General features: G+C 36.1%; 1 protein-coding gene across 6 annotated transcripts in view; it reads right to left on the bottom strand.

Moving 5' to 3' along the window:
* The window catches only part of dysc (whirlin protein dyschronic), an 817,084-nt gene that overhangs the window by 504,080 nt on the left and 297,875 nt on the right, over positions 1–15,129 (bottom strand). The window lies entirely within an intron of this gene.

Genomic DNA, 15,129 nt, shown 5'->3' with positions numbered 1-15,129 from the left:
AAATCTTTGAGTCAGTGGGAACTGTTTGATAGAAGTTTCCTTGTAAGAGAATTTATATTTATTTTTTCTGAAATAATTTTATAGGTGCTAGAAGCTCTCATTTTCACAACATGGAGGTACCAGCCAGATGGTTATAGGTCATCAGCCAGTGTATAGAGCAAGTGTGCAGTGCTATGGTGGTTATTGCTCCTCACAATGGATGAAGTTCCCATTGATACAAGCAGAGCAGCTGGATGTTAAAAGGAGGTAAGATAGTGTATGTTATTTTTGTTTCATTATAATAACACCTATTGACATCATCATGTGGTGGGTTTTAGACAGCTTCTACAATAAAATGTAATAAAACATAAATACTGAAATGAGTGGCTGACTGGCCACGTAGGTAGGTATATTGTGCAAGTGAACATGCTAGTTTATTTTCAATACTACCCATATAGTTCTGGATTAGCAAACAAATTTGTATCACTTTTTATCTCGTATACAATACAATTATAATTGTTAAGACAAACCAAATCAAAGGTGCTCATGGCAATAACAGTTCCAGAGTGATATTCTTTTAATATTTTATTATTTTTTATTGGAACACAGTAAAAGGTGAATTTGTGGGGTTTTCAAAACAGTTGCTATTTTCAAATAAATCAGAAGTAAACAACTGAGTAATGTGTAACATCAGATGGATGGTATTTCTCATTCAGAATAGCATGAATATATATATATATATATATATTTTTAAAAAAATCATTAACTTTGTGCAGTATCTTATTATGATCAATACCTTAACTTGTTAACCCAATTATTTGTGCAAAAGTTACACTACTTTTCCTCTTTTGCAGATAGCCTATTAAAATGAAAATATTGTGACTACTCTCGGTATCCAGGGTGGACACATGAGGAATTCCAACATCAGATACTTTTGTCAATATAAGAATAAGGCAGGTACAAGGAACACTTGGCTGTTAGGTATGTAGATGTTCTAAGTCTGGAATAATTATTGTTAATAATTTTTCCATGAAGTATTTAAATTGCACTCATCTCATATATGAACTGCATTATTAAAGATGTGAAGTACTATGTTTATTACCATTACTGTATTATGAATACATGTGCAGTGTTGTTTCATAATTATCTATATTCTACAATAAATCTAGTATTCTCTTCTCTCACCTTTTTATTATTACAAAATGTGCATTATCCGTAAATTTTAAACTTAAATATTTCTGAGTTCTTCAAATGTTATCAAAACGTTTTATTCTTAGATATAAGTAGTAATAATAATAAGAAGAAGAAACCCTACCAGTATACAACAAGACCATGCTAGGGACAATTTTATGTGGAAGCATTTTTATAAATAGAAATGTTACGTGAATGTTTCATAAAATCATAACTATTTTTATTCCAGACAATACTTTACATGGAAGCCTTCACATAACATTCACAGTTAGCATAATCTATAATGTTTGCCACACAATGAGCATGTGATTAAATATGATACATGTTTAATTTGGATATGAATAACAAGATTATTGAAATGTAATAGAATTTGTAGAATGTGAATTGAGGATGATAAATTTATCTAACCTCGTTTGTTGTAGGCAAGTTTATAGGAGTCATAACACATTAGCCCCGTCTAGTTGACTGCACTTTTTGACTCTCTTTGCACTGAAGCGTCTAGTTGGTTGCACGGTGCAACACTGAGTCGTCTAAGTTTGTTGATTTGGAGTCAAGTAGTGTATTTGGTGTCTGCACCATCTGCACTACTTTTCGGACTGGTGTATGGTCACGTGGTGTGTGCTAACTAATCAAATGACTGTTCAAAGCAGCAGACAGGCATTTGTTGAATCTTCTTAACTGGAACACTGCTTTCCGTCTAGTTGGTTGAACGTGATTTCCTTGCACTACTCTTGACACTGGATACACCTGCACTGCACAGAGTGTAAAAAAGTGCAGCAACTAGATGGGACTATTACTTGTTCATTTGTTCAACATTCCATTTGCTATGGAAATAGAGCTTTTGTGGAACACTTGCGTATTTTTAGAAGTCAAACTTTGACATTGCGATTTGAACAAAAGTACTCAAAATTTCTATAAATGTGGCACTTTAGAGGATTGCCAAATTTAACATACAGTTTCTTCATAAGAGACTGGGGGAACCATCACCGGATATGTGCACTTTAGATGTTTTGAAGTAAAGGAATAGATTATAGAAGTGCTCATAAGTTAATACTTGAATTCCTGCTGATCCTTTAAAATCTTTTGAGTGAAGTTACTTTCAATTGTTATTGGGATATTTATTATCTACAGTGGAAACTCAGGACAGGCCTTTCTTTATCTTTGCAGGTAACAGTGGGTATCCAGAGGACCATGGGTCATGACACCAATAGATGGTGCTGGTGAAAACACTCCTGAGGTGCATAGCTGACTAATGTAATGGCATCCTAAAACAAAAATGGAGGTGTCTTTTAAAGAACATGGTGCTTCACTATCGCCCTCCTATGGCAACAAAAATCAAAGATGGAGGGATGGAAGAAAATTCAGTTTTCCCATCCACTGTCAACTCTGCATGTGTGTGTGTGTGAATCTTCAGATGTGCTTTAATGTTATTAAGTTTGTGTGAAATAGGTTTTCTGTGACATTCTTTTTGAAATATAACATTGTAACGGTACACCAGAACTTTATTTCAATATTGTTAGCAGTGCCAATTCCTCACTTCTTTCATTTAATTATTGAATACTTTAAACGGTTCACTTATTTATTTTTACTACCTGCTGGAAAGTTTTTTTGAAGATTGGGACTCAACCAACAGAAAACTAAATATCTGCTTGAGCCAGAATTTTCAGATAATTTTTCAGTAAAATGCACATCAGCCATTTCATATGGCTTGGATGGCTGTTACCTTAAAATATATTTCTTTAAAGAAAGGAGATTTATATTTACATATGCAAGATGAAACATGAAAAGGTTCACTTTATTCTGTTTAAAGCTTCCCCTTTGCAACAGTTTTTAAGCCTTGTTTGTCGTTATGAAATATCAATGTACTTCATTGCCTTAGTTACTTTTGCCATAAAGTAGTGTGTTGTTGTAGAAGATTGTTATTGCAAGAGCTGTAACAGAACACACAAAAGGGTTTTCCTAAAGTTTTAAAAAGCTGATATTACATGCAGAGTTCCCATGTAGTCAGTTTTTTTTTTTTAACTATGCCTTTTCTGTGTACAAAAGGTCTGCATCAGTGTGTATCTCATTTCATGAATACATGTGTCATAATGTACACAATCACCTCCCCACTTGATTTAGAAAAGTTTCATTGCAAATATATTTTTCAGTGCTGTTCTATCTGAAATTGGTTTACTTTACTCATTTGCTCACTGACAGTTCAAGCCTCTTCATTGGTGTATTGGAAATGTTGCATGTTGCCATCTTGTAATCAAGGTATTCCATGTTCAATACTCAGCAGAGGCACTTAATGGTTCAGATACCACTTTAAACTGTAGCTTCTTTGTGCATAAAGACGACCTCATGCCATATGTTGCCGTGTGAGAACCAGAGGAATGTAACTCTAAAAAAGCCATGTTTGGAGTCAGATTCACCCATGTCCAGCTTTTCTCATTAGTGGTAAAGAGGATTTAAGTATCTTCAAATTACTGACTTTTTTTATATTCAGACATAATCACTCGTGAAAATTACATAAATTTAAGTTAGGTCCATCTGGTTCTCGTACAACAATATTGCAATGGTCATTAATGGGAGGACTTCTTTGAAAAGTCTCCCCATTGATAGATTAGTCAAATCTTAATTACCTCAACATCAAGGGGACTCCAGATTTCATTTTCAATCTCTTGAGAGACTTTTTTTATTATTATTATTATCTTTACCTTTTGATGCTATATTTCCATTTGCATACGGCATCCACAATAATTTTTGTTACATCATCTACTTCAAATGGTAGGGGTGCTTCCCCGATGGCATAGTTGTAACATATTTGCTTTGCAATCAAGGGGTTCCAAGTTTGAGAACCGGTGAGGCATAGTGGTTCGGATCCTACTTTAAACTGTAGGTCCAGTCCCAATTAGCCTATCTGTGCACAAAAGTAGACTTAAAACTCCACTCCACTCAAAGAGTAAGGGAAATCCTACACTAAGATTGTCATTATAATTCATAAATCTTTTCACATCACTGTCTCGGTACTATAACGACTGAAAATTACACTTCACTGAATAAATAGTTTTGAGGAATTATAGTTGTTGTACCAATCATTAAATAGCATCTAGGAATGCAAAATTTACATGTTAGAGACATTATAATTGACTGAAAATTTATGAAATGGAAAAACATGTCTTTGGTATTATGTGCCAATGCTCACAGAGTTTCCAAAAAAAAAAACCTCTGTATTGCACTCCCATAATTTCCACAACTTGGATCTCTGTGTAAATTTACAATTCCAGTTCTGTAACTTCTTGGTTCTGTTAGGCATTAATAAGTTACAGCATACAATTTGTCATGCAATTACTGTGTTCTTCCTGCAATGGAGGTGCCATCTACTTAAGCATATTCACAACTTGCCATAAGCTATTGCATATAACTAGCTAAGGATATTCACACCTCCAGAAATGTTAACTTGAATGGTAAGTAGATAGGTTGAGGTACACAATGAAGATTGTTTGGCTGTCATAAACTTCCAGAAGTAACAATTTTCATTTTTGACAAAGCACCTTTATGAAATCAGTAAGTATATGTTCAGATTTTTTTTCCCCTTACAGGCCTCAGATTTTTGTCATGTTTTTATCCTAGCTTATTTCTCCACACCAAATTAAATTTCCTATCTTCTGTGAATGCTATGATGATGCTGTCATTTTTCATGTAAATGCATAAATGTATACATATTCCTAAGGCGTATTTTTTAGCAAATTCATTGTATGACAGCATATTTTTGTCATTTTTGAGGTATGTTTTCTGTACATTTCACTGAGGAAAATCACACTTGTATTGGTAATGCAAAGAAATTCTGTATACTTCCATCTCCATTCAATATATTATGAATTAGTGAGGGGAGGAACCTGGATTTACCAGGAATGTGCCATAAAAGAATTACATCAAAAGGTTGCTTTTGCACTTTAATGTTATGTCAACAATGGATAACTCCTGTATTTCCCAATGTTTGATGTGTTCGTTCGATTTTTCAATAATTTTTTTTTGTAAATAAAATTTGGAAAATTTAGGATAAAATGTATACATATTCCTACAATGCTCATAGAAAATCAGCCCTCATTCACAAACTCCCACAATTACCTACCGAAAATCAATATTCTGCCATTAATAGAGAAGTTGGCAACGGTTCCGAATGTTGAATGATATTCTTTTCTTTTTTCTTTCTTTTTCATTATTGCAAATTTTATAGATGTATTAGAAAGTAGTTTGGAATACTGGAAACAATATGTGAAGGTAAGTTTGAAGCTTGGAGAAATGAATTAGCACTGTTAAATTCTACACAAAGTATTATTTACCCGAGATACTTCGATTTTTAAAGGAGCTTACACGAGTAGCTGTGATTTGCAGCAAATAATCAATCTTGGTTTCCGGTTATGTAAGACATGGAGTTTTAGCAGATTTTCATCAAGGTTCGAAGGGAGTTTTGTGCTTGAGACTGGATGTTTTGTTCACTTAGAGATATTGTTATAATGCTAAGAACCCTAAACCTGACTAACCCAACCTTACAACGAAAGTATTTGGGAATCTTTTATTAATTCTAAGAGCCTTAAATCTAACCTGCTTAACCTAAAACGTAAGATACCAATCAGCTATTTGTATCAAAGGCAAGCAAAACATTCATTTTAGGAATATGTGTGTATTTTTGCCCTTAAAATTTCGTAAAATATTATTTACCAAGAAAAACCTAACCTTCAATATGTTGCAATATATATATATATATATATATATATATATATATATACTCCCAAACAATCATGTAAGTATGTGTGGAAGGGAAAACTCGTTCTTCACACGAATGCAGCAAGAAATCACTAAAACTATAAATAATGTGTGGTAACGATGTGTTAATACAGATAAAAAATCGAGCCGTGTAAAAAATACCATTGCACCATTAATTTTGAATTAAACGATCGGAACTTGGACGGAGAAGTTACCACATATTTGAAACACCTCTTTTCATAATAAATTTGAAAGAAACAACCCTCCCTCTCCCTGCCTTCTATGCAGTTAAGAAAACTACTATTACATCTTTAAAAAATATTGGGCTGGACATTGATAACATTGTACAACTTTTTTCTTTCTTTTTTAAGTCTTGACTTTATTAGCTAATTTGGTAAGTGCATAGATTTGTTTTATTTTTTCTTCCGAAAAATCCTCATGGAGTGCCACTCACATACATACATGAATATTATCTATTCGAATAAACTCACTATTTTTCCGTGCAGTTTTTACATTTAAGATCAATTTCGACATTTGGGCAACTTCATAAGACAGTAAACAAACCACAATCGATTTTTAGGAAGATCGATCGATTCTTCACGACTCTCGATTTTAATTCTCGCCATCTGATTGGTTCTTTGGGTGTAGCCTCTACGACAAACTTGTTTTGAGTGCATCACAGACTATATTCTCAGTCGTTAGCGAGAACTCGTAAGCCATCGAAGTCGGCACTCGTTAACGACCAGTCAGGACTACGATTTTCTCTCCGATCACGAGTTGGGGTGATAACGAAATGGTCGTTTCCGTTCTCACGCATTGAGAGTCGGGACTAAGCACCCAGGACCTGGCAACATTTAACAAACAGAGACTTATCAACAAGCTCAAATCTCGATAGCAACGGGAGAATAGTGGCAGAAAAATGTAGAAAATAATTGTAATATGTAGTTTAAAGTTTATTTGATTGCTGTAAGTGTGTTTTTTTAAAAATATAACTTATATTAAGGTGAAATAGTAAGTATTGATTTCCACGCTTTGTGATCGTTGGAGTCTTTTGACAACGGCATGAGGAGCGAAGAGAAAAATTCCAGGTTAGACTGGAAGGTACGTAACAAAAGAGACAGGGTCCTTCAGCCTCATCGCAGGTAAATACCCACACAAAGAAACAGATGAAGGGACTCGAACAACAGCCTGCAGCTCCATCTACATTTCAAGATCTCAAGACTACCAAGGGAGAGAACAAAAGTTAACTATCAGAAGAAAAAAATCCCATGAGGCCTACAATTAGATCTAAGAAAATCAAATGTTGTGACCATGGTAAAACCCAAGCTGAAAATGACACACAATGGTATTGCTTCCTATGCGGAGAAACTGTGGAAGAAAACATGGCGCAATCCATCGATGGTAAGAATGGGTTCACGATTCGTGTTCTGGCTCCTAAAACGAATAATTGCATTCCTACATTTGCTATATTTGCAAATTAACTACAGTCAAATAATGTGTTTACTTTTTCCAGCTTCAAAATTATTGTTGAGAATGCATTTACTTGCTTATCAGTTTTCATTTCTTACACTGAAGAACTGATATATCACATAGGTTTGGAATGATTGTGGCTCTAAACGAACATACTGTCAATAGAAAATTTTTCACTATATTTTGCAGTGTTTGAGCCTTTGAAACATTTTACATCTCAATCTTTTAAATATGGTTGCGATTTGTGCTCCCTGTGGTACGATTTAGGAGCATCCGTAGCATTTTTCCTAGCGTAACCAATCAGAAGCAACCTCTAGGTCACGAGTGCAGGTATAATGGCGGCCGATGTATCACTTCAAATTTTTAAAAGCCGATAACTATTCAACCGAGGGGAATAACGTTTTGTATAAAACGTTATTAGATACAAAACAATGGCGCTGTTTAAATACATACTTTACAACGTTTACTGTACACGTATGGAAAAATATTTGAGTTGTTTCAAATGTAAACACCGTGTACTCAGCATAGACGATGTAACTCAACGTGAAATTCATGCTGTATAAGTTATACATTGTAATCACAAAAGCTAACCAAAAAGTTACATGAAATGCTTCCGTGTAAAGTACTATTTACTATAAGATTTTTGGAAGCATTTACATTGCGTTCATGCTAGCAAAAATGTTAAAGAAAATGCTTTCGTCTAAAGCCGGCCATTAATCGCACCATTTGCAAGGTTTTGGAATTTCATTTTTTTCTGGTACTTGCAATTGGAATAAAATTTTCCAAAGACATGTGAAGAAAGATAAAATATCCCATTACGAGCTGGTATGTGAAAAACTTACGTCATGTTACTTATTTTGCTGCTACGTCCATTTATTTGAAAACTAGTGCGATTTGGGCAACTTTCCCCTACTTTCTTTCAGATTTACTATAAATCATTATTTCCTGCATGCTGTTCTTTCTTTACTCACAACCGTCTAGAATTAATGCTAATATTCATTAACCTCTGTAATAAACCTCATATGTTCAATTAAGAAATCACAGAGGTAAGAACATCCAAAGTAAATCTTTAAAAGTGACATAATTACATGACGTAAAACTCTTGCTCGTAACAAACATACGAACCATAATGTTGTTCATTACTAGGAACATTGGATTTTCGCGATGAGCGAAATCGCGAAATGTGAAAAAATGCAATTTTGAACATTTTGGACGTAACTACACCCCGAATGATGAAATATGCATGACTTTTATTCGCGAAGTAATGTGAAATGTGTGTTTTCCCACGAAATGAACGCTTTTTCGCGAAATAACTGTGAAATATCATCAAATTAAGTAGAAAACACGCAAAAACTGACAATCGAGGTTGTGCGCGCAAACTGTCGATTTGTAACGAAACGTCTGCCTAAAGTTTCCTACCACTTGCAGCTGAAGAACGTTTTATCTTCGATCACATCAGGAAGACGCTGCAAATTGGGATTTCCCATGCACATAATCTCAGTTCGAAAACTTCGCTCCCTGTCAAGCTGCATTCCTTTGTTTCCCCGAATGTCTACTCAAGTTCCAGTTTCATTGAACTTGCTAGCTGTAGCAGCGATAAGATTAGTCTGTTGTTTTTTTTCCACCGCTGGTATATACCGGTGATCTAACATTTTATTTACCACTCTCCTCAGTTTATATTTACCATAAATTTGTCTCCCTATTCATTACTGTTCAAACGTTCGAAAAGATAACCGTAAGAGTACCTGGAAAGACAACTCGATTACAATTAGTCACTCCAGGGAGTAACATTTATAGTTCGTTACTTGAAAAAAAAAACGAGTGAATGTTTTCAAGCACTTGCATGTGTAAGAAAAACTATGTATTCAAATGAAGAATAAAACAAACAATTATGTTCTCAGAGAAGTGTGAAATCTAAATAATACAAAATTAAATAATACAACAAATAGTAAAAAGTAAATTATAATTCATTTAACGGATCAAAATAGGAATTATCCGACTCATTAAACAATTATTTCCATCACAGAGAAACTAAAGTGGTGCCGGAACAGCGCTTTGAAGAACCGGACATAGATGGAGCGCACTTGAAAACTTTTCCAAGCATGATGTTCTGTCCGACGTTCAAATGCATGTTCATTGCTTCAACGTCACGTATCAGATTTGACATTTGTTTTCAATATATCAAACGACCAACTGTTCACTAATGAACTCTTGTCACTGTTCTATTCGATATATCCAGATCCCACGTTCCAATAGTAAATTTTACAGCTTCTTTCGAAAGGCTCTTACTATTAGGTCAGCCTATCGAGTCATATCTCAGCTCTTATATGCTTCTTTAGTTCGAAGTCCGCCGCTATTTCTATCCGAGTAGCTCTCCAACTGTTTTCACGATGCTGCAACACTGCAACAGTCGGTTAGCACGACTGTGGCTTTTCTGCCACTTTTGGCTGGTCTTTTGGATGGATGGATGAATGGGACACTCACAAACACACATGAGGAATGACACAACACAAGTACCACAGACTGGCTGTGAATAGTTGTAAAGGATACGTCCACGGAGATATCTTGCATGTACAATTTATTTTACACACCTCTTCTCCGTATATACATCTTTACGTTACAGATCCATTAACAGATCCAGGTTACTTCTCTCGCCCCATTACAAAGGAATACACTTTACCGGACTTCGCTCTACAAGCGCAGTATTTAACATAGCGCTAACCTGCTCTCGCAGTTTATCACGCAGGGGTCACTAGTTGCGGCGCTCACTCTCTGTGCATCTTTATCTATCCATGTGGCCCATTTGTTACCTTTTAAACAAGAAAGCCGTTGGGAAAAAACTAACCGTTGACTTACCCGGCTACCGGGCATTTACAAACATATTTCTAAAATATTATACATATATTGGGGCCTTTTACCCACTGTACCCCCTCGAGAATTACGTCGAATTTTCTTTTAATCGACAGATATCAATGTATTACGTATTGTAAAAGTGTTTCCAGCTTTAGGAAAGCACAAATAACTGAGATATTTGATGCCAAAGAATGGCCCATGTAAGTTAAAACTTGCAATTTCAGAGAATTTTCGCCGCTTTTTGTTAGTAAAAACTGTTTGTATGTGTACTAAAATAGCCAAAGAACACGTCGAAAAGAACAACCGGTACCAAACCTAACAATCCTAACCTAACTACGTAAAATTATAGCTGCTGTTGTGGAAAGTCGTTTTGGGTGCTATATTCACTTGCGTGAAGCCCTCGGACTGTTCTGCTACACGGTAAAGTAACATGCTAATAAGGTAACAGACGTACTTTACTTCACAAGAACACATTTACGAGAGCTAAAATGAACTGAAAATGTTCATGAGGAACAAAATCTTCATAAACCATGCAAACAATTTCACTTTCTCCAGGGGGTACAACAGAGGGCCAAGGGTACACATATATTTTCCATTTTACAGCTGTGCGCGTTAAACGCCACATAGAGTCCAGACGCCACAGCCTCGCTAGTCTGCAAAGTGCAGTTCAGTCTAGGGTGTACTACGTGGAAGGGTGACTGACAATTAGGTGTTTTCACACCCATCGGCTCACACGAGGGCTCTAAATATGCATTAAGCTTCTAGATTTGTTTATCTGGAAAACATATCAGAGAGCATATATAGACTCGTCAAAATAAGGAAAATGCAACCACAAAAGGGAGAGAAGTTCAATTCTCCACCTTGGAGTCTCACTTCTAACCATCTCCACGCTTCAAAGCGAACCTTTCATCTGCCGCGTGGCTGCCACATTGTTCGCCTGTCTCCAGGGGAAACCGACGAAGATCCTGAGGGAAGCACCGGGAACGACAGCGCAAAGTCTGAAGTCGCTTCTGTCAACTTTCCGCAAAGTTGAACTCCTCCTCGGTTCTGCCAGCAGTCGCATCGAAGTTGGGCAAACAGCTCAAAGTCGAACACAACTACTGTTGATTCTTCCTTTGAGAAGACTCGACTCGAGCTCAGTATCCAACACACACACACTATCACACATATACACAGGACGTCAACGTACAACATCGACCAAGTTAGTAGTTGTATTGATACTACTATAAACCCGAGAAAGTATGAACCCCTCCTCACTGGATTTGCTATACTTAAAACAAGCTTAACATGAGCATATGAGCTTTTTGTTCAAGTGTGGAATCTTGTCTAATCTAAGATTTTTGTGAAAATGCCCTCGGGAATTTCCTCAGAAAGTATGACCCTCTCAGATTGATTTGTTTATACTTACAAAAGGCACTTCTGTGTGATTGTTATCCATAAATTTGTTAAAAATATGCCCCTCTTGTGGCCACACTTAAAACTGGCCATCCACACACATACACACACACATACACACATACATACATACACATACACACACATACATATTTATTTCTGGTTTAAGTTCAATTGGCCACCAGGCTCAATTTACATATCTAATATTAAGACAATGTAATTCTTCTAGAATTGCTCCGTGACTCTCTCATTTCTTACATCATAAACATATGATTTTTCCCCTATGAGAATGACACTACAAATGGTGTCATCGGGTAATGCCTCGTGGAATTCACAGATAATTTTAATGTTTGTTCTGTCATTAACCACAACTTGTTTTCTTTTTGAAGTGTTGATGACAAACATGGGTCTCCGTGTTTTGAATTCATCTGGTGAGTAATACATATCAGTACTGCCAGTAGTGACCCTTTTGAAAGCCGAAAAAGCCTCATATAATTTGAGGAAATCATCCTTGGACATGTCTAAATTGTAATTTTCTCTAGGAAAGACTTCATTTCTGCCATTTTTAAGATATATGTTCTTGATGTTGCAGTTATCAAATCTACTTGAATTTTTTTCCTGATTATTGTGTCTTCCAGTCTGAAACAGTACCACTACAAAATCGGGCATGTCGTATTGAATACTGGAGAATGAACTTGTGGCATCAAATTCATAATAAGTACCAGAGGCAGGCTTCTGTACGCATTGATATGTGTAAAATTGAAGAGGAACCTGTGGATTTTTTAGGATATCTGCTTTGTATTTAAGAGCGTAACTGGCCTCATACTCAACAACGGGGATTCTTAGCTCCATAGTCTGAATAATGCATTTGCCTGCATCTGGTAAGGTATTGGGCAGAGCTTCTCCTGTAGGGTTTAATGTGCTGTACCTCATTAAAGCATTATTATCATTTGCAGCTCTTCTAAATGTAATTCTTAACCCACCCTTCCACATAATTTCTTTGTAATCCGAGAAGAATCCTGGCAACAGGCGCATGGGGAACAGCACAGTGTGGTTCTTGGTTAATATTTTATCACCAGCCTCAAATCCACCGATTTTGTAGTATGAAGCTTCGGTTTTGGATAATTTTAGTGTGGCCAAAGCTGTTGAGGTAATGCCGGGATAATCTATTCTGTTTATAACAACACCATGCTTTCTGATCTCAATTTCAGAGAACAGATGCGGCACAAAATTGTCTACAAGTCTTATATTTGAATTTGCCGGATAATCTGTACCATCGAGTTTTACAACATCAAATTTGATGTATAAATCTGCTCTGTGAGGGTGTATAAAGCCATCCCCTACATCAAGATCCACCTCAATCTCTGTGTTGGGTTGATTTAAATTTGCAAATGTCCTCCTGTTTGGGGGGAATGATTGTAGCTCATAACTCTCAATATTTTCCATTGTATGTATTTTTATTTAAATGTTAATCTCTATGATAGCAGTTGTTGTGGCTCCAGCAAAATCAACTAATTCTTCTTTTTCATTAGTGACCATCAATTCAATGTAATCTATTCTATTATGGCACACGGGAAAATATAATGTTGGGGATGGATTGTAGATGATTGGCTCCATGAATTCGGAATTAGGTTTGAATGTTGCAATGATGCCTGTTTGTTTGTGAGAGCCTATGCCATTTGATTTGGTGATCATACCCTCAGCCACATTACAGTGAATATTCAGAGTCTCTATGGCTAAGAATTTGGGTATATTCATAGCAGTGTGTTTGATGGCCGGTTCAAGTTTTGTGTTGTTCTCAAATCCTAACAGCTCTCCTATAGTACCCAGATGCACTGTCTCCGTAGCAGATACAATCTCTACTCTGTGAGTGACAGAATTTTGACTTAAAACTATACCTCTGGGTAATTGAGCATTTAGAGTGGACAGATTATATTGCCCTGGAGTGATGACAATTTTTTGATCCCCAACTGCAATTGTGTTGTTGTGGTGCGTAATATTTGGGATCAGGTACATGCCGTAAAATGCTCTGAGAGCTATTGTTTTGGGATACACTATGTCATCATGCAATTTGAGTTTTAATATTGAATTTTGGCTGGTGAGATGGAATACCCCCATGATGTTTCAAATACCACAAGGCTTTTTGAAAATTTTCAATTGATGGTTTATTTATTTGAGACATATATCTGAGAACAGATAAACACAAATGTCCGCAATTAACATCTTTGAAGTTTTGAACACGGGCATTATTGTAATAAAGATTAGCTGATTTTAGATATTTTACTAAATTTTCAGGTGGAACACCTCCAAATGAATCAAACACAAATGCCTCATTGTTTAAATATTTAAGATAACAGATCCAGTGAGTGCCCTGATTTTTGTACTCATCAAAATTAACAATGCCACACTCTTTGTTGAGTGGTTGTTCTGGTAAAGAATCAGACATGTACACACCTCTAAAATTTTTGATGCCCAGTGGCTTGATTAAAGCTTCAATATCTTGGTTTGTAAGCGGCTCTTGTTTTTTTTAAACTTATTCATGGCTCTTTTAACACCTTTGCCTTGTTTCTCCATGACCAGGTTATGGCGCTTCTGCTCATCTAATTCTGCCCTATTTTTCTTGGCATCTATTACTGTTTTTGCTATGGCAGCTGATCCCCCAGCCAAGCTCCCAACAGCCCCGAGAGCAGCTAAGATGGCAGGGATAGTAAATATGAACCCCCCTGTATGCAATTTTTTCCTTGATTGCTGTAATTTTTTTAATTGGGGGGTACTAAGCAACAATTTCATACCATGCCCCTTGGCAAGACAAGAGCTTTTTTTCTTGCGCTGCTTTTTGGTCAAAAGACTGTCAATAGTTTTAAGAGATTTGAGACCTGCATAAGGTATTTGATACATAACACCCTTGGCCTTCATTGTAGGTTTATTATATACATGTTCACAACCCCCACCCCAGTTTTTGTTTGGTGCTCATAGCTATGGTGGTCCCCAATGCTGATATTCTCTCACTCAAAGAAGCATCTTTGCTTACAAATCTACCAAATGCAGCCTCTTCTAATTTCTTGTCTGCAACATGTCTCTTGTCAAGATCAGAATGTGTGTTGTATGCTATGTCATGGTCTCTACAAGCAGCATCTAAAGGATTAACACCAGGGTCACCTCTGTTTAATCTATGATCCAATTTTGTGCCTGGACCACAATACTGATAGCCTGGAATGTGTAGTTCAAATGGCAGTTTGTTTATAATGTCATTAACCAGGCCCCGACCCTCAGAAATATTCCAAAATTTGGGTGGTAGAGTATTAATAATTTTTATGAGATATCCAATCCCCTTAGGGTCATTCACTATAAAATTAGACAATTTGGTGCTTATCATGTCCATAATTCCAACCTTTTCATTGTAAAAATTGTGGTTGCCAGCATTTTCCTCCCCAGCTATCACCAATAACCTATCTACAAGTTTCCTGACATCATCAACCCAGACAAATT

This window comes from Lepisma saccharinum, chromosome 27, assembly GCF_977018435.1.
Source record: "Lepisma saccharinum chromosome 27, izLepSacc3.1, whole genome shotgun sequence".
NCBI lineage: Eukaryota > Metazoa > Arthropoda > Insecta > Zygentoma > Lepismatidae > Lepisma > Lepisma saccharinum.
The sequence above is the reverse complement of the archived record's forward strand: the minus strand, read 5'-3'. Positions and strand labels throughout refer to the sequence as shown.